Source organism: Mixophyes fleayi, chromosome 8 (assembly GCF_038048845.1).
Source record: "Mixophyes fleayi isolate aMixFle1 chromosome 8, aMixFle1.hap1, whole genome shotgun sequence".
Lineage (NCBI taxonomy): Eukaryota > Metazoa > Chordata > Amphibia > Anura > Limnodynastidae > Mixophyes > Mixophyes fleayi.
In genome coordinates this window covers 36,711,218-36,734,013 of record NC_134409.1, presented here as the reverse complement: position 1 = coordinate 36,734,013, position 22,796 = coordinate 36,711,218, and the positions used below count along the sequence as shown (strand labels likewise).

General features: G+C 39.7%; 1 non-coding gene across 1 annotated transcript; it reads left to right on the top strand.

The window, feature by feature from the left end:
* The first annotated feature begins 13,222 nt into the window (after positions 1 to 13,222).
* On the top strand, positions 13,223 to 13,307 carry TRNAR-UCU (transfer RNA arginine (anticodon UCU)). Its single transcript is given in 2 exon segments — positions 13,223 to 13,259; positions 13,272 to 13,307. It is a non-coding gene; the product is annotated as a tRNA-Arg (tRNA).
* Positions 13,308 to 22,796: the final 9,489 nt, after the last annotated feature.

Here is a 22,796-nt window from a genome sequence, read left to right as displayed (position 1 = left end):
CCAACATGTTGCTGTATTATTATTAAATTATAATTACCCTATACTAGCTCCAGATACATGTAGGTCTTATATCTTTGAAAAATGAACTTGTTAGTGCATGTGTGTCAGCCAGATGTGGTTGATCAGGTGTTTTCCCACTGCTGAACCTTCATTTCTCTTTGTATACATAGAAATGATAACAGGCAGTTAAAGGTCTCTCCAACGCATACCAGCCTCATACCTCAGACACTATTGTGGATTACATGTTGGCAGAGAGCTGGATATTATAGTGTCTGTAGACACAAACATGAATTTACTGTGTGCATGGGTAAGATATTATTTGCAGACAGACAGTAATTAGCTACATTTCATGGGATGAAACCTAAGCTTTTAGCTAATTCCTTCAAGATAAGTGCCCTTGAAGACAGATATTTATTAATGTAAGATAATAAAATACTGAGTAGAACCTTTAAAAGGAAATTATAGTTAGAACACAAGCATATGAATATGTATTTTGTAACCTGTAAAATTATCTCAACAGAAATATACCGTATGACGTCCTACACAGTGGTGGAATATACTTCAAGCCATCAAACTTTTCATGGCTAAAGGTATATATATTATATATAGTAACATGTATACAATATATATAATTGTGTTATGGTATGTATATAAGTATATTGTATGAATATACTATATGTAACCTCTATTTCTGCCCTCACTGGTTCGCTTATCTAACATAAGAGATAAGTGGTGATCTCGTAATTGACTGAACATATCCTCCTGCATCCCTGTAAAAGTTGTGACAATGTGTGTGTGTGTGTGTATGTGTGTGTGTGCAGGGCCGGTGCAAGGTTTCTCAGCGCCCTAGGCAAAAGTTCAGCCTACCGCCCCTCCTCTCCCCAATTACCACTTCCTAGCCCCTCACACACTTAACATTTGTAAAATAAAAATAGTAACTCTTACCTCCTCCTAGCTGTCCAGATGCACTGATGTCTAATGCAGAATGCTGTCCAGGCTTCACTGCTGCCCTGGAGCAAACGCAGGATATCCAGAGTCAAATACAATCTTGCCAACTTTTTTGACCTGTCCTCCAGGAGACCGAGAGATCCCAGAGGATAGGTCATGCGACAGGGGGTAAGGGGGACATGGTGACGTTGTCACCTTACCATAGCCCCGCCTCCTACTATAAAATGTTGAAACGGCATTAACTAGCAGGGCGTGGCTTAATGTCACAACCTTTATAGTGGGGGTGGGGATATGGTGACGTACGCCCCCCTCCACAAGGATCCAGGATATTGCCTACTCTCCCGGGAGTCCCCGAAATTTGGGAGCCAACTTAGTGTGGTCAGCTCCCTTAAGCCCAAGAAGTTGCTGTACTGGTACCAAGATATCTTTTGACAACCCTGCTAGCTCCCTAGGTGAGTCCATGTTTCTTGTCTGCCTTCCTGGCCTCATGTGTCATTTCTTTCCCATCAATATCCATATGTCTGTCCCCTTGCTGTTCTACTTTCTCATGTATCTACCTTATCTGCTATGTCCTCTTTCATATGATCACTTTTCTATACTGCCACCTTGTCTATCTCCTTTTTCTGACCCTCTTTCTTAATGTCTATTCAGCTAAACTTTCCAATTTCAAATAGTTTTTCCCCCAGCTCTTTTTCATTACATTTCTTATATTATGTTCTCCAGTCTTGTCTGAATCACCCAGCTACCCTCTTGTTATCTGCCCCTCATTTGCACAAGCCCTATATATAATATGGCTTCTCCTCTGTGTGTAGGCAGAGGGAGACCTTTGACGCATTTTGAAGAAACACTAGATTTACAATTAGTTCGTGAGTTTCTTCTTAAGTTTCAATACAACTTACAAGCATTAACAGCACAGCAAAGATGAGTTTTATATTTATCTAAAAATAATTGATAAAGACTACTTTCTATATCTGCTAAACATTAATTGCACAGAAGGCGATCTGGTGACATTTCTGTAACATTTGTTTGACAAAAGAAAACTATTTAACATTATTCATCTCAAGAAAGGCGGACAAATATTCCAAACATTTGTGCATTTCTCCGTTCCTCTATCAACCATCTCATTTCTTTAGAGGCGCTGTGAGTATATCTTTCATAATCCCCTCTGCTCATGATGTAGAGCAAGAAACAGGTAAAGCCTTAGGGCTAGATTTGTCACAGGATATGTTTTGTTTCATAAGATTTCCCGAAGTCAGTTTGCATGCAATCTGTATTTATTATTATAACATTTTGCAATCACATGAATGAGAATACTCACTTTCTTAGACAAAAGAAACATGACAACTTACTGGTCAGACATGTCATCATTTTCAGCACTGCCACACAAGTACTACCCAAAATGACTTGTTAGTGATAATAAAGTTTCAATGAAATGTTTAGGAAAATGATATATATATATATAGTATTTTCCTAATCATTTAATTGAAGCAACCCTACACATGAACCCTACTCAGGATGCTTTACTGTTGGCATAACACAGGACTGATGGTAGCGCTCACCTTTCCTTCTCCGGACAAGTGTTTTTCCGGATGCCATAAGCAATCTGAAAGGGGATTCATCAGAGAGATTGACTTTACCCCAGTCCTCAGCAGTCCAATCCCTGTACTGTTTGCAGAATATCAGTCTGTTCCTGATGTTTTTCCTGGAGAGAAGTGGTTTTTCTGCTGGCCTTCTTGACACCAGGCCATCCTCCAAAACCCATTTCCCCCGGGATCTCCCTGAAGCCAACGAGGAAAAGTTGGCAAGTATGATATTAGTTCCACTTAAAAATAGTTTGCAATTTACCTGTAAGTGCATCTGTTACCTACACACAGTAGAGTCAACCATTTTGTGGGCTAACTAAAAACAATTCACTAGGAACCAATACCTTACAAATAAAACTCAAGCCTTGTGAATATTAGTTACCATCAGTGATGTCACTGGTGTCTACATATTTATTGTTTGCACACTGGTCCAGCCCACAAGATGGATGCCTCTACTGTGTTTAGGTGACACTTAATTGGAAACTTAGGTGGGAGTGAGAGCAGTAACTGCAGGACACCCCCCTCCCTGGGCTTAACCACCATAGGTGCAGGGGTGCAGCTGAGGGGGCTGCCTTCTCTGTCATGCCTATAATTGTGTAATTCAGCTGTATACCGCCGATTGGTGACTTATAGGCATCACCAATATGGGGTATACAGCTGAATTACACAATTTTGCTACGGGGCTCACAAATGTCTTGTTACCTCATGAATCTTCTCATCTGTCATTCAAAATCCTGTTCATTGCCAGAAGCGTAGATTCAACTTTCATAGCAGTGAAAGGGATTTCAGAGCAATACTTGGATGAATATTACTACAGGGAAAGTTCCTCAATTAATTTACAAGTACCAAAAGTTGCTCAAATGGAAAGGAACACATATTTGCTAGCCATCAAATCATACGCTATACTGACTATTGTTTATTTGGTCATCTATGGAGGTTTTCAGTTGCCATATGATGAGCTGGCCTGCTGGAGATTCTAGGGTAACTTCTAGTGAGTTTTACGCTCAATTTACATACATCAATATATGTGTGTGCAAATGTATGTAACAGAGGTTTCTGGTTTTTATTACTAGTTTAGAAGCAGTTTTATTATGTCTATCACACAATAGGATGTAGTGGAACAAATCAAAGCAAATCCTTTCTAAAATGTTGTAAAATACTATGGATGCAAGGGATAAATGTCTGCATGCATTTTTTTTAACACATTCAGTATATGAATTTTCTTTGCATACACAAACAGTAGCAAATTAATTCTTCAAAAACAAATTTACGGAGAATATAGAGTTAATTGAGACAATCTATCTTCCCTTTTTGCAAATTTATGTAATTCCCTCCACTATTATTATTATTATTATTAATATTTATTTATAAGGCGCCACAAGGCATCCGCAGCGCCGTACAGAGACAAACAAAATCACAATACAATGGGAGACAGCACAGTACAGTAAACACAGCAACTCAGTACGCTCAATGCACAGCTAGAGAGGGCGGGGAAGGGGGAGGGAGGATCCGCAAACGACGGGGCCCAAGAAGGAGGGCGCGGAAGACAGGGAGACCCCTAGGGGGGGAGGAGGGCGAGTGGACGTGGGGTGGAGGACCCTCGAGGAGGAGGGCTAAGTAGCTGGAGAGCAGAGTTAGAAGTGGTGGAAACAGGAGGAGAGATGGCCCTGCTCAGAGGAGCGTACAATCTAAGGGATAACTATGTCTAATTAGTATTCAGTTCTCTTTTTTCATTTTGTTCAGCATAGTCGTTGGGGGTAAAATAAACCCAGGATGTTGTATGGACATGAAGACTAGGGGGTATATTTACTAAACTGCGGGTTTGAGAAAGTGGATTCTAGCTTTCATTTATTTAGTGCATTCTACAAAATGACAGCTAGAACCTGATTGGTTGCTATAGGCAACCAATCAAACCCGCATTTTAGTAAATTTACCCCTATGGCTCCTATGTCAAGGGCCAGCACAGAATGTTGGTGGATCAAAATGTTAAGGGGATTGTAGAATAAACTATTACAGACAGACACAGTATTGTCATGAGTGTCATTCTACTTTTACTTTTGGTCAACTACCATATTACATTTTGATATAACACATTTTGCACAGAGTAAGGCATGAGCACCTTCACTTTTTGTTCTGGATACCACTTATTTTTTCTTTGCCATGGCCTAATGGCCGGGCAAGAAATAAACAATAGGTATGACTGTAAGAAATGATTGTACGGTTGGGACCTATGGACACTTTTTTATTTTTTATTTAGTAACATTCAGCGCTTAGGATTTGGCACTTTCTGTTGTTTTTTTTGTGCGTTGTCACTTTGTTTTTCAAGGGTTTTGGGAGTGACCCTTCTGAACAACCCTCTTCCCAAGTCACCGGAGGCTCGCTCCTTTTGGATGGAGCTGAAGACCCAGTTTCCTGAGAGAACCCTTGGCCAACCTTGGGTGTTACTCCAGCAGGGCTTCTCCCTGACCATCTTCATGATGGAAGTAGAGCAGGTAGCGCTGTATTTATGGTAGCAGGAGGGGTTTAACAAGAATATTTTTGAGGCTTACAGACCCTTTAACATTCTTAGCAACTTCTTGACGATATTTTTTGGCTTAGGGACTTTCAGACACCTTACTACTTACTTTTCCAGTACCTCTCAGTATTTAGTATTAAGACTCCCGATATACTAAACTTTACAGGATAATTGAGAATACAATCCTAAAGCCAAATGAGGATGGGATGATAATAATAGCCTGGAAAAACCTACGGTCAAATTTTTTTTGTTTTAAAATGATGGGAGCGCTATTCAAAGCACATCTGACTCTCTCACAGCGAGATATAATCTTAGCAAGTAGTCTCCATATTCATTCTTGCTGATACTATACAAACGACTCCAGGGAAGGAAAGTAACATTTATACCTGGGGGATAATGTTGAAGTTCAGATAACATTCCTGCTGCTGTACAGTACGAGTTTAAACATGGGAATCACATGTTAATTTAAATTAAATATGTCTAATACTTCTAAATAATTGGTCACTGGGTCATTTTAGGGTATCTGCATTATTTTTTAGCATACTAAGCAATATATTACCTGAAGATGACAAAAGATGCTTATTAAATTTAAATTTCTAAACTGTTATTTTAAGGTACCAATTGAAGCAAACAAAAGGATGTTTAGCCTCACAGAGAGATGGGGGGGATCCTTCTTGATCTCATATTACCAATTACATTAAGTCTTTGGATCAATTAACCCAATTATGCAAATACTAATGAAGCTCTCCTACCTAGTAACTATATGGAAAAGCTACAGGCATGATTCAAAAGCAGTTGTTTTCCTTCTCTCCAAACTTTTTTCCTGCAATTAACATCTATGATTGGCCAAAAATAAAAGAATAAGTTTCCCATACTCACCAAAGATATGCAGCCCAGCATGTTGACGACACTCTTGTATAATAATAAAACACTATTATTTCATCTACAGGTGTTTAACATAGCTCCTTAAGAGTGTACCTGCAAATGTGACAGCATAAAATATTAGCCTACTGCCAAAAGGAAGTGTAAACAAATGTATAACTAGATTATAGCTAGATATTAGTGTATGCACACTTTCAGGGATTTCCCAAGATTGATCACCATTAAAGAACCTTTTTTATATTCTTGGTGAAGCTGTTTTCCTACAGTTGCAGTCAATGGAAATTTAGAAGTGGCAGTATGAAAAATGTAATGGGAATGTAATTGAATTAAATTTGATAGTTGAATGCAGTAGGAGCAGTGACAGTATGACATAGAACTGTGTACCATACGTGGCCACTCTCCTAGAATGTCACTTGCGGTAGAGTAGACTATTTTCCTGTATCCCTCCCACTTCCTAGTGAATGGGCAGGATGGGAACCTCCATGATTCGATTCCCAGGGGATCACATAATTTTGGCCCCATCCCCTGCAGTAAAATGATGCATTGACATCATTGCATTGTGGGGGCGGGTCAAATAGCCCCCCCCTCACTCGGTAGTGACACCACACCTGCCTTCCAGAATATTATAAAGTTGGTGAGTGTGCTGTATACACCCCCACTGCGACCACTGCTTGCAGTGCTTATCCCCTTGTCACCTGTACTGTCTTTGATATGGAAGTTCATGAAACAACTCTTTGTATATAATTATTAGGTGCCTTATTTCAATGTAAACAAATCCATATTGTCTTGTTGACAGATAGGAACACACAGTGACAGTAGACCGATGTTAAACCAACAGTGAACACAATAAGATGACCCAGGAAAAATAGCTGCATGTAATACAACCAACTTTAAATGGCAGCGGAGGGGGCTGTGAAGGGGACGGTCAATCACGATCCTTCTCTTGATTTTGAGTTCCGTCCCTCTGAAGCTCATAGTCAGTAACTGTGATTAACAGTGCTAATGAGTCAGGAGGATCTTTTTGGACACCAGATCACTTCCTGGGCACAAAGACACTGAGACGGCTGTGATGCTAGAGGCACTTTAGATGGCTGTCTGGATTCCCAGTGACAATAGTGATATCAGTTTTAAAAATATTCCTATTTAATACCTAGATGACTATATAATTGTTTGCTAGGACTGTGATACAACATAGTTTCCAGCAATCATATTATAATAGATTATACCTTTCTTTGGTTTTTTTCTTTGTCCTTTTGTATTGTATAAGGGTGATGTTATATTTATGCTTTTCCCTTCACGTTTAAAGTGTAGCGTATAAATGCTTGAAATCGAAGTCATTCATTTCTATGAGTAAAACTGAAAGGACGTAATGTGACAAATTGCGATTTAAATCCATTATATGCAGCTGATCTTGTCAGATAGAGCTTTTATTGCTTGTTTGAACAGTGATAGAAATTAAATTAGGCATGAACTATTCTAAGCTGGGAAAGAGTGACAAGTTCTAGGGCAGTGCTCAAGTCAAGTTTTGGGCATCTCAAATGTACGTGTTTTTCTGTCGTATCACTTGCACCAGATACAGGTCAGGTGTAAGTGCCGCGTGATAGTGATGACGGTCACGTTTGTATGCTAGAACATGTGTTTGTAATCAAGAGCAGGAGAGCAGGAGATATCTATAATATCTCCTGCATTAGGTTTTTGTTACATAGCTATGTAATTAACAAAATGCCTAAACCATGCAGAAAAAGCCATTTCCAACAGGTTTATGGCTTAATACATAGGCCCCTACGTCACATATTGTTAGTGACTGTCCTGATTTTCTATTTCCAAATTAACAGAGAGCTAGTTTGAAGACTCTATTCATCAAGGGAGACCCAATAATGAGGAAGGGTGAGGTAGTTATCTCAGGCAGCAAAATTTGTAAAACAGTAAAATGTTGGAAATCAATTTTTTTTTTTTTGCTGAAAGACAAAATTTATGGTTCCCAGTAACGTGACTAGTCCCTAGTGAATTTATACGCTGTATTCTTATATAGATGTCTGGCACACAAAATAGCTACCTCCACTGTGTAGGTGTAAAGCATACATAAAAAACTGCATTGTCCTGCGAAAGCCTAGATACACAGGATGTCTAGAAACACATGACGTCTACCACTGTGCCTCATACAAAAGGACAAAGGATCATAATTGATATAAAATAACGAAGGCTGTGTTACATCGCCACCTAGATGTATTTAAGGAGATTGCAAGAGCTACATTATTAAGTGCTCACTGGGGTCAGGTGCCAGAGAAAGATGCGTTGGGTCTTAGTTGTAATGGGTCTGATTCATTAAGGAAAGTTAAGCAAAAGTAAAGCTGGGTACACACTACAGAAATTTCGACCTTCTAAACTTTTTATGCCGAGCGATTTTACATGCGATTGATGTTCCGATCGCTCGGTCCATGGACTGCATACACACTAGCCTTGTTTAGGACGATAAAGGGAAGAGCGGACGTCCCTTTAGCGACTTTTTACAGCCATGTTGTCGTGAGCAATGACTGTAATTTCGTACTCACTGTTGTGGATCGGTTGGAAGTTTATACACATTACACAGCGGAAACGAGATTGGAACGAAAATATTAAACGGTACGACCAACCAAATGAGGCGACAATCGTCCATTTGGGCAGACTTTCGACCATCGTGTCACTGCACACACTGACCCGATTTTTGAACGAGCGCTCGTATGTCGGCTGATTCAGCCGATTATTGGACGAAAACAGTGTAGTGTGTACTCAGCTTAAGTAAGGCAAAACCATGTTGCATTGGAGGGGGAGGTAAATTTAAAATGTGATGGCAGATTTACATTGAGGTAGGGCATGTCCTAGATCTACTTTAAATTACAAATAAGCTATCAAGTATTTCTTTCTGTGCTATATGAAAAAACAGCCAGGATTTATCTTAAATAATAAACTAATTTGCACCCCTTGCATTTTAACATGTTTTTGTCCAGAAAACTTGAGGAAGAAAACTTACTCAATTTTTTGCTTAACTTTCCTTAATGAATCAGGCACAATATTTATATTGGAACGGGAGTAAGTAGCTTAAACAATCTCCATCTATTCTTAGAATACCACAGAACAAATTATTAGTACACAGAGTAGAAAGAAAAGGATGTCACAGTACTCTGAAGAAATATGAGAAATGTAGAATAGATTTGGGATGTCCATTGGACTTCAGCTGTACCATTACCGTGTCAGTAAAGTCTAACATTTTGAATAAAGAATATGATTTAAAGGTTGACTTGGCACCATTGTTAAGAGTCACAGAGAACACAATAGGTTACCGATACCCGATTTCCGCAGGTTTTTTAAAAACGTACAAAATGTTCATTTTGCATTCCTGTATTAATCAGGTCCTCAGTATGCAGTGAGGTAATGCTGTCTATATACTGTGGGCACCTTAAAGTGTGAAGAATAGACTGGGGCATTATGTTTCTTATAATCTACAGTATATTCATACACAACTCTACTGAATATGAGCATATTAGATTATTTCTGTCGTAGAATGGTGCTGTTTTTTGCAACTGGGACAAGTGGAGGAGAGCCCAGATATCAGAGGACTGCATAATGATCATTATATACTGCATATGATCATTATTTCATAGTTGGTTATTCCTGGAATAACGTGACATATCCCAGACTCTGAAGAGAGCAGTGAAGTCTCAAGAAGGACATTTATCCGCCTGCAATTTGGGAGGGAACATGCTGTGATGGCGAAGATTTCATCTTCAATCAGGGCCGTAGGAATGAAAATTTTCATGGGGGGCAAAAGGCCAAGGAATACTATAGGGCTTGGAGCCCCTTTTTCTTGCGTTTAGTATCTCGTTTTACAACAGTTGTAACAGTGACTGTGGATATACAAAGTCTCCCAATCCTATGTTATATTTTGTCAGTGTTTCAAGGGTTGTCCAAAAATTTATTCATACATTATTATATAAATATTATTATTAATATTAATGACCAATTAGTACAATAGCTGTTAGAAAGATAAATTAAATTATTCATCTTAAAAATTTACATTTTTGATACTCCTTAACCCAGTTTTTATTCAGAATTCGTTGGCAGCCTCATCTTATTTGATAGGGAGTATTTTTAAATCTATATCATCATCATCATTTATTTATATAGCGCCAACATATTCTGTAGCGCTTTACAATTGGGGACAAACATAGTAAACTAATAAACAAACTGGGTAAAACAGACAAAGAGGTGAGAAGGCTGTGCTCGCAAGCTTACAATCTATGGGACAATGGGAGATTGACACATGAGGTTAAGTCTACATTTTGCATTTTGGTCCAGCCAGACTGCAAAGATAAAAGTGACTCATAAGCTAAATGATCCTGTCACACTACAATGTTGGTCAAGGGGTAGTTGTCTTGTGTGAAATTGTGTAACAGGTGGTAATAGTGTAATGTAGTGAGGTTAAGTGGGTGGTTGAGGAATATTATAAGCTTGTCTGAAGAGGTGGGTTTTCAAAGAACGCTTGAAAGTTTGTAGACTAGAGGAGAGTCTTATTGTGCGAGGGAGAGAATTCCATAGAGTGGGTGCAGCCCGAAAAAAGTCCTGTAATCGGGAATGGGAGGATGTTATGAGTGTGGATGAGAGACTAGTTACTGCCTCACTGGTTATGGTATGTGCTATAAATTCAGATTGCTATATCTCATGTTTGTTACTGGACGCACTGCACGAAATTCAGGGTTAGAGTTCTTTAAATAAACCGAGCAATCTGTATTTCATCTATACTATGCAAACTATAGTAAAGAACGTTTGGTAATTATATTAAGACAATCTATCATTTAAAAAAGTTTCAGAAGTTTAAAACAGATACCATGACTTCAGAAAGTAGAATGAAGGCTTTTGTGTAGAGTTCATGGGGGGGCAAAACACAGTCTTTGCCCACCCAACAGAAATCATGGAGGGGGCAACTGGTTCCTACACTCCTGTCTTCAATCCCTGCCCATCTTAGTAAACACTGAGTAGGCAGGGGTGCGATGAACCAATGAGCATGATCCCATGCCTTGCCCCGACCACCCGATGATGCACATGGCATCATCAAGTCACTAAATACTGAAAAAAACACTGCACTGAGTTTAGGTTAAACCCCTCTATAAGGATATATCTGTGTATAGTAATACACCAAAAATATGAGAGGGGAGGTGCTCCCACACAAATATGAACATTTAGTAATAGCAGTAAAGAAAAAAAAGAGAGCATAAATTGTGTATCTAGGGCACTCTAATAACAAATATCTATAATGTAAAAAAAAATAAAATTCTTTATTGACAAATGTTTAAAAACAATGTAGCGAAATATTAAAAGAGAAATTGGATAATTGATTGAAAGAATAATTATTATTCTGCTAAAATGGTAGATACACTACCCTGCTGGCTAACTGTCTTTATTGTAGCATATATCAACAATGGATGTATCCAAAATCAATGTCTAAACGTGGACTCTCTACCAAGTATTCAAGGTTTCACTATTAACCTAAAATTAGTTTCTGTTATGAACTGTAACAAACTTAACTCCTATAATAGGGGGATCACCCTACAAAAGGAGCAACATATGTAACCTTAATTGACCTCTATATAGTGGTGCCGATATTCCTTACTCTGTACGGTATATGTAATCCATTTACGGTAAGTGTTTCAATGTTCACTCTAACAGTAGTGCCTTCAGATGTAACAACATCATACTGCATTCATCTGATCCTGATTATCTATGAGGGAGGCTAGATTTATATGACTTGGCTGCTAAATAATGGCTCCGATCCCTTATCAGTCCATAACAAGGTGCATGCACAGTGCACACCTATACAGAAACTTGGTATGCAAAGCTGTTAGGATCAGCTCGATCCTAACAGATGGGACAAAGTGGTGAAAGAGCTTTTTAATGGCACGTTTGCCAGATTTTAGGCTTTTCACCGTTTCATAAATTCTTTAATTTAATTATTACTATGAGACAAATATATAAATACTTGGATTTTTCATTCAACTGAAACAGTACACCCATCAGCATGGCACGTAAAGGAAGAGAAACACTGTATTTCTCTGATTATTGCATTCATTGATGTTACATCGTAGAGGAGCAGCTTCGCGACCATTCCTGGATGCACTCTAAGGCTAACTGAATATGCCCCAAATTGTTTGCTTGAAAAGGGACAGCCAAGAAAACTAATTAAAGGTGTCCCTGGTAGGGCCCAACATATAAACAAAAATTGTAATGCTGCAGGGGATTTCAGATAGCACAAAATCCACTTCCTATGTTGTTCACACCTGAACTACAACACAAGGACCACTTAGACTGGGGATCAAGTGGATTCCTTGTAACTTCCGAACCCGTCCACTATTGACTACATGAAGCTGCACGTTAATCCTCATGGCATGAAGTCATGTATATTCTTGGGCTGTAGGGAAGAATAACCTGATCAGGACCAGCACCACCATTAGGCAGTTGTCCACGGTTCCATGCTCTGAAGGGCGGCACTGAGGCCATATACAAAAGTTAATAATGTCTATGAATGAGACACTGTTGGTGTACTTAATACTGGCTGCCAGAAATATGGGGATACCAGCTACTGATGCACAGTAATAAAAGATAAAGTAAACACATATATTGAAAAAAAATAATACCTACATCAAATAAAGAAAACTCAAAGCAGCAGCAGCACCAAAACTAAAATGTGCAGTTCTGGCAGTGAATCATTAACATGAATCTTCTTGGGTTATAACATTAAAAATTAACACAAAACAATCAAACTTAACTAAAGTAGACGGCGCGCCCTCTAGCGGGTGGTTCATGGTAACTGCGTCTCCGTTTGTCACTAGTAGAGGAGCCATTAGCCGGCCTGTTTAAGAATGAAGACATTTTTTCTGAAGACCATGATTATTGGTACAAAATACAGAAGCAAAACCACAATGTACTCATTTTAGCCTATGGAGAAATAAATAGAGTTCAATTCTAGTAGTTACAAATTATTACGCATATATGTAGAAGGGATGTAGTAAAGCGATAGGCAATGCGCATGCGCAAGATCTTTTCTGTGGGCGGAAGTCGGTGCCCTGGTTCTGGTGCTCGTGGTTTTCCATGCATGTGTCTGCACTGTACCTCAATGTATGTGTTCTGCCATAGAAAGATAACATTACCTTCAGCGTTTTGGCTCTTACATGAGTGTGTTACAGTAATATGAACCGAGAACATACAGTATTAGGAAGAGCTGATATGATTTAACTGATTATTTGCTAGGAATCCAACAGGTGGCTCCGTGGCGCAATGGATAGCGCATTGGACTTCTAGAGGAGGAAGTGATTCAAAGGTTCCGGGTTCGAGTCCCGGCGGAGTCGTAGTAGTTTTACTAGATTGGTTTCTTAAATAACATTTTTATACAAAATACACAGTACGAGCTAACAGTTTGACGTGGAGTACAAGATTAATCCATCACATAATTAGAGATGTTTTAGAATAATGTCAATCGTTGCCTGTCCTACAATTATAAACCATTACACTGTACTACATAGGTTCTGTTTATGTCATCTTTTCTGCTTGGAGCATTAGGTATTAATTTAACGGATAATTAATTACCTATGGATACAGACCTTTATCGATAGTTCCTATACACATTATTTTATCAAGAGCAGTGTGTATTTCATGCTGGAGGATTATTTTATGAGATAGGGCAGGCTGTATTTTAATAATTGTAATTTTGCAGATTTAAGAGTTGCCTGTTCTGTTAACATAAGAATGTGATTGTCAATTATATGATATTAGGAATAGTGATCGTGTGTTTTGTGGTGGTTGTCGCTGTGTATAGTAACCTGTAATTTAACCTGCACACACATGTTGCAATTTTGGTTGATGACTTTGTTGAGCAATACAACAATGGACTGGCTGTTGTAATGTGTGTTCTCAAATGTGTAAAAATCACATGCCTGCAGCATAAAATTTATTCTGTAATAATGACTTCCAGTATACTTATTAGCAAACAGTTTGTACAGTACACTAGTTTTTTCTACAGTGTATTCATGTTGGCTATCCAGATTAATTGTAGGCTCAGTAACCATGACACAGCAACATGACGTGATGGGAGACCTTACAATTCCCTGCAGCATTCTTTTATCATCATCATCATCATCATCACAGTAATAATAATACAATAATATGAGCATACGGCAAATACACCAATACAGGTAGCTAACATAGTAAATTGCACAAAACAGCATACCATATACAGTAAACAGACACACAGACAAGACAGACTGACTGGAGACAAAGGGGGAAGCCTGCCCGTGAGAGAGTATACATTCTAGATTGGGGAGACAGAGGAAGTAGACAAGACAGATGCGCAAGAGAGGGATCAAGTGTCAAAGCAGGGGTCCAGGAAGGTAAGTAAGCAGAAAGAGTTAGGTTATCTTAGCCTCACAAAATTACCAAATCTCATGAGACTTAGAGCTCCTCTGCTTGCTGCAGGCTGTGTCCTGTCCGGGGACTAGAAGCAACTATCAGCTTCCTCCTGCTAACCAGAGCTGGATTAAAGCTCCGGTGGCCCAGGTCACTTAAGATAGGGGGCTCCTATGATGTATTATGGTTATTAGACGCATTTTAGACAAATACACAGGCAATACTGTGTGCACTACTGTTAGGTGTACGCAGTTCTGCCTTCACAAGGAGTACAATGTGAAGCAGGACATACCTTCCAACTGTCCTTGTAGTAAGACCAAATCCTGACTAAGCGGGACATAGGGGCATAGACGGAGAGAGCCTTGTACGTGATGGTAAGGAGTTTGAAAAGAGTTTGAATTGTGAATGTGATGTAGCTGCACAACACAATCAAACCCTATGCACAACCGGCACCTTCCTTAGCCCTTATCCCTAATACAGGAAATAGTTCTTCCAGGTGCATTATGGTTTAACAGGCACTTTTTGTAACCCCAGAACAGTTAGTAAATTTAAGTGAGATTTACTATGAATATTTAAGAGAGTTGTCCACTTTTATTTTGCTATATACCCCCCAGCAGTACTTTGGTGGTGGTTCCTTACCGGGGAATGCCGCTGTGTGTTGACTTCAGCAGGGTCCTATTACTTACAGTCAGTGGGGACCTCTTCAGGTCAGGCTACAAATTACAGCTAGAAGAGCACAGTGGCCTTCCATTGAGGAGCTAGCTATCACATCTAGCCATGCATTGGATCTTTACACGGTGACCACTAATTAGTAAGTAAACGCAGACTGAGGTCTCATGGGGAAGAGGGAGTATATAAGAAATATGTATGATACCGAGAAAGCCTTAAACTTGTTAAAGATATTCTTAAAGCCACATGGAAAAAAATGTGTTTCTAGAACATCACACTGTATCCTTCATACAAGAGTCAGGCATTTGGATGTGTGGCAGATCTCTGGATATATATCAGATGCTGTATGTATCCAAGGATGCCTTTTGCTGTATAGCCCGACAGGAGAAAAAGTTTGCTTCTTTATTTTCTGTCACTTTAAGATTGAATGCATGACGGTCGCGCTGACATGCTTCCTATGCCATTACCCCAGTGCTCCATAGTATATTCCCACCAGGAGACCTGGCAAACCCATCTCACTCACCATCTCCCAGACCGCATGGCACAGTCTAACATTTACTGCAACATCTACCCTACTGGGCTGACATTTCCGAGGATCCGCAGCGGTCTCAGAGGGAGCAGTGGACAGAAGGAAGGAAGGAGGGGAGAATAAGGAGGAGGGGGGGACAGAGCAGCCCAGAGCTGCTCTGCACAGCAAATGTAGTAAGGTGGCTGGTTCCTGGGGAGGAGCCAGCCACCAGGTAGCCAGTCATTGTTGGGGCCGGCCACCAATAGGCTAGCGCCTGCCCCATTAGCTTGTCCGCACATACTCACGCCGGGACCCGGAGTGGCAATCTTATCCCGGAGTAGTAATGCCAATCCGCCCCTGCTTAGACCGGCCCATCCAGCAATCGGCCCTTCTGGCATTTGCCAGAAGTGCCAGATGGCCAGTCCGGCCCTGCCTTGGACTCTTTGTCATGTTCCTCAAACCATTCCTGAACAAGTTTTGCATTGTGGCAGGCCGCATTATCCTGCTGAAAGAGGCCACTGCCATCAGGGAGTACCATTGCCATGAAGGGGTGTAGTTGGTCTGCAACAATATTTAGGTAGGTGGCACGTGTCAATGTAACATCCAAATAAATCAGAGGACCCAAGATTTCTACGCAGCACATTGCCCAGAGCATCACACTGCCTCCTTCGGCTTGTCCCCTTGTTCCCAAAGTACATCCTGGTGCCATCTCTTCCCCAGGTAAATGACACAAACGTACCCGGCTGTCTACATGATGTAAAATAAAACGTGATTCTTTGGACCAGACCACTTTCTTCCATTGCTTCCTGGTCTAGTTCTCACAGTCACATGCCCATTGTAGATGCTTTCTGCGGTAGATGGGGGTCAGTATAGGCACTCTGACGGGTCTGCGGCTACACAGCCCCATAAGTAGCAAGCTGCGATGCACTGTGTTTTCTGACATCCTTCCATCACAGCCAGCATTAACTTTTTCAGAAATTTGTGCTATAGTAGCTCCCCATATGTATCAATGACCTTTGGGTGCCCATGACCCTGTTACCGGTTGTCCTTCCTAGGACCCCCTTTGGTAGGTACTAACCACTGCATACCGGGAACAACCCACAAGACCTGCTGTTTTGGAGATGCTCTGACCCAGGCGTCTAGCCGTCACAATTTGGCCCTTGTCAAAGTCGCACAGGTCCTTACACTTGCTCATTTTTCCTTCAACCTCAAGAACTGACTGTTCACTTGCCTAATATATCCCACTCCTTGACAGGTTCCATTGCAACAAGATAATCAATGTTATTCACCTCACTTGTCAGTGGTTTTAATGTTGAGGCTGATTGAAAAGTAAATATGTAAAACAACCCTGAAACACTTTATTTTAGATGTGGCAGCCTACAGTGTGGATGGGAGTTTTCACTATCTCCTATCAAGAGACAAAATATACATATAAGTTATACAACTGATCTCCGTTCAGAGAGCCAATATTACATGCAATCAGTATATGCCAAGGAATGTACAAAAGAAAGACAAATCGGAACAAAAAACAAACACCGCCTAAAAGAACAACAAAAGTGCCAAACAATTGCGTTACACATTAGATCATTTAAGTCAGAACTGTGCAGTTTTCTTCACCTTGTGCCAAGTTTAAATTTATCAATCAATAACTAAACCTATGTATAAAAAATACAAATATACTGAAATACAAAAATATCTGTATAAAGAAAAAAAAGTGTCTCTAGTGCAAAAAATAATAAATAGTGATAAAATCCAAATCAATCTTTTTTCTTATAACTTGTTTTTTCCCTGTGGGAAAAATGATATCCTTCCAAAGTATCGCATGTTCCAAATATGCAATATGAAAAGAGAAATCAAGTATATAGTGTTGTATTCCTCTATAGAGTAAATGACAAATTATATATATATATATATATATATATATGATTAATCAAGCCAGTGACAAGTAAATAATGTAACACCAAACCTCCTTTGTGAGTGTGCTTATGTCAAAATCAAATAAACAGCACATCTATCACCACTTGTGGTAAAAAAAAATCTTCAGGGGAAACCCCCCTTAGTTGAATTTATTTATTTAATTGCAAAAGAAATGGGTAATTCCAAAAGCATCATTCTCCCTTCATATACTGGATTTCAGATGAAGACTCCAAATCTCTCAAATATGAAATATATGCAGGAAAAAAAGAGGCATATACCGCATTACCTCTAAACAATTTTAATTTAAAAAAATATCAACTAAAATCCAAATGAAAAACATCGATATACAGGTATGGTGTGTCTCAAATCATATTTGGATATTCTCCCCGTCCTCCAGATTAAGTAGATCTTAGCAGTGTCTTTGTAGAGCCCAAGAAGCAGCTGTAGTGTAGGACAGGTCAGGTGGAAGTCTTTGGATGATGAGAACACTCTTTCAGCGCACTGTAACCTATAGAGGTCTTTTTCAAGGCAAATTATTATTTTATTTATGCTAATATTGTGTCTTATGGTTCATATACATTTAGTGGCTACTTTATTAGGTACTAATTATAGTAATTGACAAGTGTGGCGCCTCACTCAGTATGCAGCCTGTTACATGTAATGGAGCGTCCACTTCCCTCCACAAACAAATATAATATACAAGTTAACCCGTGCATGATACTCATGCATTCTAGAAAATGTTTGTTCCCCGGGGGGATGTTAGGGAGGGGTGATTTAGGCCCCACCCCCTTTCCGACTTCTGAGGCTGCCGGGGGCTGCACACTATGTGCAGGTCCGCTCGGCAGTGACAGGCAGGGACAGTGTGCTGCCCGGCTGCTCTGATTGTGTTTAAAACACAATCAGAGCAGCCGGGCAGCACACTGTCACTGCCAAACGGACCCGCTACTGTGCAGCCGTCGGCAGTAGACCCCTGCTAGGGGGGGGGGGGGGGGGGGGGCGATTGCACCGATCGCACCCCCCTGGATCCGCCACTGTACACATGTGTGTTCATGAGGTAAAATTACCTCACGAAAATGAGTTTGACCCCTTAACTCGTCAATAATGTCAGTATAGCAAATTTCAGCCCTTTTTGAGTTTTTTTTCCCACACACACTAAGAATTTAGTAGGTCAGTTAACCCGTGCATGATACTCATGCATTCTAGTCAAATCAAGCTACTTAAGGTGTTAAAAACTCCCCACTGTCACCCCCGGCAACCACCAACCACTCCCAACTGTCACTTCTCCTTCAAGAAATATATAGATCAGTGTATAACTCTGCCCAGCAGGTGGCGCTGCAGTTTTTTTTTTACACACACGCCACTAGGCATTTATATAGTAGATACAACAAACACATGTACATTTAGCGCACACCTTTTTACATATGAGATGATGACCAATAGCTCTCAGATTCCATCATAGTACCATCCATCTACCAAACTGATGAAACCTTATCCTTCTTTCTGGGTAACTTCAAATAATCTGAAATCCAGACTCATAGAAACACAAGGGGAAAAATAATAGTGCGATATGTTTCAAAAGAGCACAGATATAAATAGTCCAGGAAAATCCCGTAGAGAAGAGAAGTTCCCTTTTCCAGCTTGTGATTTCGAATTAAAGGTCACCCCAAAGCAATTTTGTGTCAGAACACCATCAGACTCCCCAAAAGATGCATGCTTACAAAACTCCAGATGGCATGGGGCATTTCATATATCATTCACAAGTTTCTCCATTAATTCAGTCATGAGACCCGCTCCAAAATGTATATGATAAAAGAAATAATAAACAAATTCTGGTGCATTATCCTAAAACACCATGTTTATTACATAAAAATCCTGTCCCATGGACAAAGATGACAGATGCATAAAAAGAGTATGTACATCAAATCTCCAATACAGAAAATGGTAATGTAGAAACTCATACCAGATTTCTCAATAATGCTCGCATGTCAAATAAGAGTTAAAGATGTAAAGCGATCCAGCTGATGTAACGGACCCGCTCACACCTATACAGCCGGTAATTTTTCCTTAGAACTAAGTAAGGTTTTCCTATTGATCATAGAGACTTTATCCTCCGCTTGATTCAAGTTGTCTCTTCTTAGTCATTAAATTCCATCATGAGTTCTTGTGACAGGACAGCTGGCTGAGTGTTGAAAAAATGAGAAAAAAAAAATTATATATATATATATATATATATATATATATATATATATATATATATATATATATATATATATATATATATATATATATATTATATATATATACACATACAATAAAGTACAATATTAAATGCATGTAATTAAACTCTTTCACTCATCTTTATGTTTCAGTTTTCTGCAACGGTAGAACAATGGCAAGTTATTGCGGAAGAATTTGAGAAGCAATGGGATTTTCCAAACTGTGGTGGTGCCATCGATGGGAAACATGTCCGAATTATGCCTCCATCCAACAGTGAATCTCTTATTATAATTATAAAGGATTTTTCAGCAACTTTCTAATAGGCATAGTGGATGCGAATTATGAATTCTTATTTGTGGATATTGGTAAAAATGGGAAAGTGTCTGATGGTGGTGCAGTGGAGCAGACTCCCTTTCATGCAAAACTAAAAAAAATATGAACTTAATATTCCAACCCGAAGTAATACAAAATATGGACTAAATATTGTGTTTGTGACTGATGAAGCATTTGCATTGTACAACAATGTATTGAAACCTTACATGCGGTCACGAGCCGCAGTGATCCACAGCTCGCTTTCTCCTTCAGCGTCCCGGCTGTCATGGTAACAGCCGAGACATCACTTCCGGTTCCCCTCGTCCCAACCGTCTCCATGGCAACGGTTGGGGCGCTTTCTAATACAGCGCCACGCCCCAGCAATGCCGACAGCCGGGCACACGCAGATTAAGAAACAGCCTGCTGGCTCATTAATATTGTATAAAATTTATTAGGCAGCGCCTGGGGATAATTATAGGGCAGGAGCCTGATTGGCTACCTTCTGTATTTAAGGCAGGAGGGCTTAGCCTCCCTGCCGGTTATAGCGTTCCAGTCCTGCACTGTTGCTGACCTGCTGTTGGATTCCTGTATACCTGATCTACCATTGTGACCTTTTGCCTGTACCTTGGACCTTGCCTGTGACCCTGACCTTTTGGCTTGTATTCTGGACTTCACTGTTTTGCTATGGACCCCTGACTTCGGCCTGCCACTGACCACCAGCTTCGGCCTGGGCTAGCGCCCCGGTTCCATCTGCGCTGTGGCCATTTTTGATGAGCTGTTACTACTCTGAGCCTAAGGCTGCTAAAGGTGAAGATCTCTACTCTGACTGTTCTAAAAGCTCATCCTGGTGGTCGTGGACGCTAACACCTGCAACGCAATCTGTCTACAGAAAGGAGGATAGTTAATTATAGACTGTCATGAGCTAGGCGAGTTGCTGAAAATGCAGTTGGAATTCTCAGTAACAGATTCAGAGTTTTCCATTCTGCTATTAATCTACGTTTGGACAAGATAGACAAAGTGCTGATGGTGTGTTGTATTCTGCAGAACTTTCTAAGACGTAAAACATCCTGTGTACGCAGTGCAAAATTAAACAGGGAGGCATACCTTCAATATTTTAACGGGGAAGGTGTAGCGCCATGGCAGAATGAGTGTAACAATTGTGCATAAGCATATTATATGTGCAAACATTATTGTTATGTATTTCTACTGTAATAAACCTGTTACACAGCAACAGTAAAATGTACTTTACTTACATTTCCATTAGGGGGTATCTCATCTGCTTGGACCACATCAGTAGGAGAACTACTGTCCGTATCCAGGCTGCAGGCGGACTGCCGTGTAGTTTCATTTTCACAAATGAAGTGAAGGTCAAACAACCACAGCTTTGGTACATAAACATCATCTGCACCTGCCAGATTTGTTTGAGGCCTCAACCTTATTTAGTTATTTTTGTATACAGTCCGAAGGTTCTGTATTTAGCTCTTTGGCCATTCCACATTTGCTCAGGATCGCTTTCACAAGTTCTAGCATAGCCACATTACATAACATTCTGTTACAATATTCCTTTGATTTTATTTTCCACAAACAGGGGTGCGCCCTATATGTCTCAATGAAATCCCTCATGAGCTCCACATTGCAGTCATATGACATTTTCAGGTTTTGTTTAAAAATAAAAAGAAACATTCATCTTCATCTTATAAAAAACAACTGTACAATATATGGTACTATATTTATATAATATTTTCACTACTAATTTAGCCAATGTGTGTATCATAAATAATACTATTAAGGATAACAAAAGTATTTTGCATATACACATCAACATTCACAAAATATATATTTATGCAATTACAATAAGCACAATGGTGCAAGAAAACATTCATAACCACAACTTACCTTGTATGGCAATGGATGTAAGGTGTAAAACGATCGTAGAATCTGTTCGTATTTCTCGGCCCACTAGGAGTTAAATATATTGATATATTCGCCAAACACAAGGTTATCATACACGAATGGCCTTCACCCACAATGCTCCATTCTATACAGGCACCACCACTGATTGGTCCACAACTGAAACGAACACCCATGTCTGAGTGTATAAAATTACTGAGGAGCCTGTCAGGTGCCGAGGGATGTGAGAAGATGGTGGATGAGGAGCAGGTGTCGGTGGGGGTGCGAGAATTATAGAAAAAAATTGTAGAAGTAGTGGATGGGGATGGAGAAGAAGAAATACAATTAACAGGCGTGAAAAGAGCAAAGGCAATGAGCCCGAGAGAGGTGGAGATGATGGTAAAAGTACTGGACCAGTAAGACTACGACTGCCAAAAGAGAAAATACTGAAGAGTTAATACCAAGAAGGAACTAATAACGCAGAAATTACGAACACAAATTAAGTAGAAACTTGGAAAGAAAAGAAATAAAATTTCAAGTGCAGAAGCGTTGGTCAGAAGTAAAAAATAAAAAACAACGGACACATGCGAATTCGTAGAAATATTAAAAAATTAGTTTGACTGCTTGAAGGACTTGTTAGTGAATTTGCAGATAAACGACTGATAATTGTATATTAAAAATGTTTTATTATTTCCAGAAAGAAGAATGCACGATGGCATGTCCTGTGTAGGTACCGAAAATTTTAACACGTACTTATTAAAGATGAAAAATAGATGGGCAATTGGAAGGGAAAAAAAGGATGTATTAAAAGAAGGTATTTGAAGTGACGTATGCAAACCGTAAAATGTTTTGGGGAGAAACGTATACTGATATAATAACCATAATAACAACCTCCATAGGTTTTACAGAACCTATGGAGGTA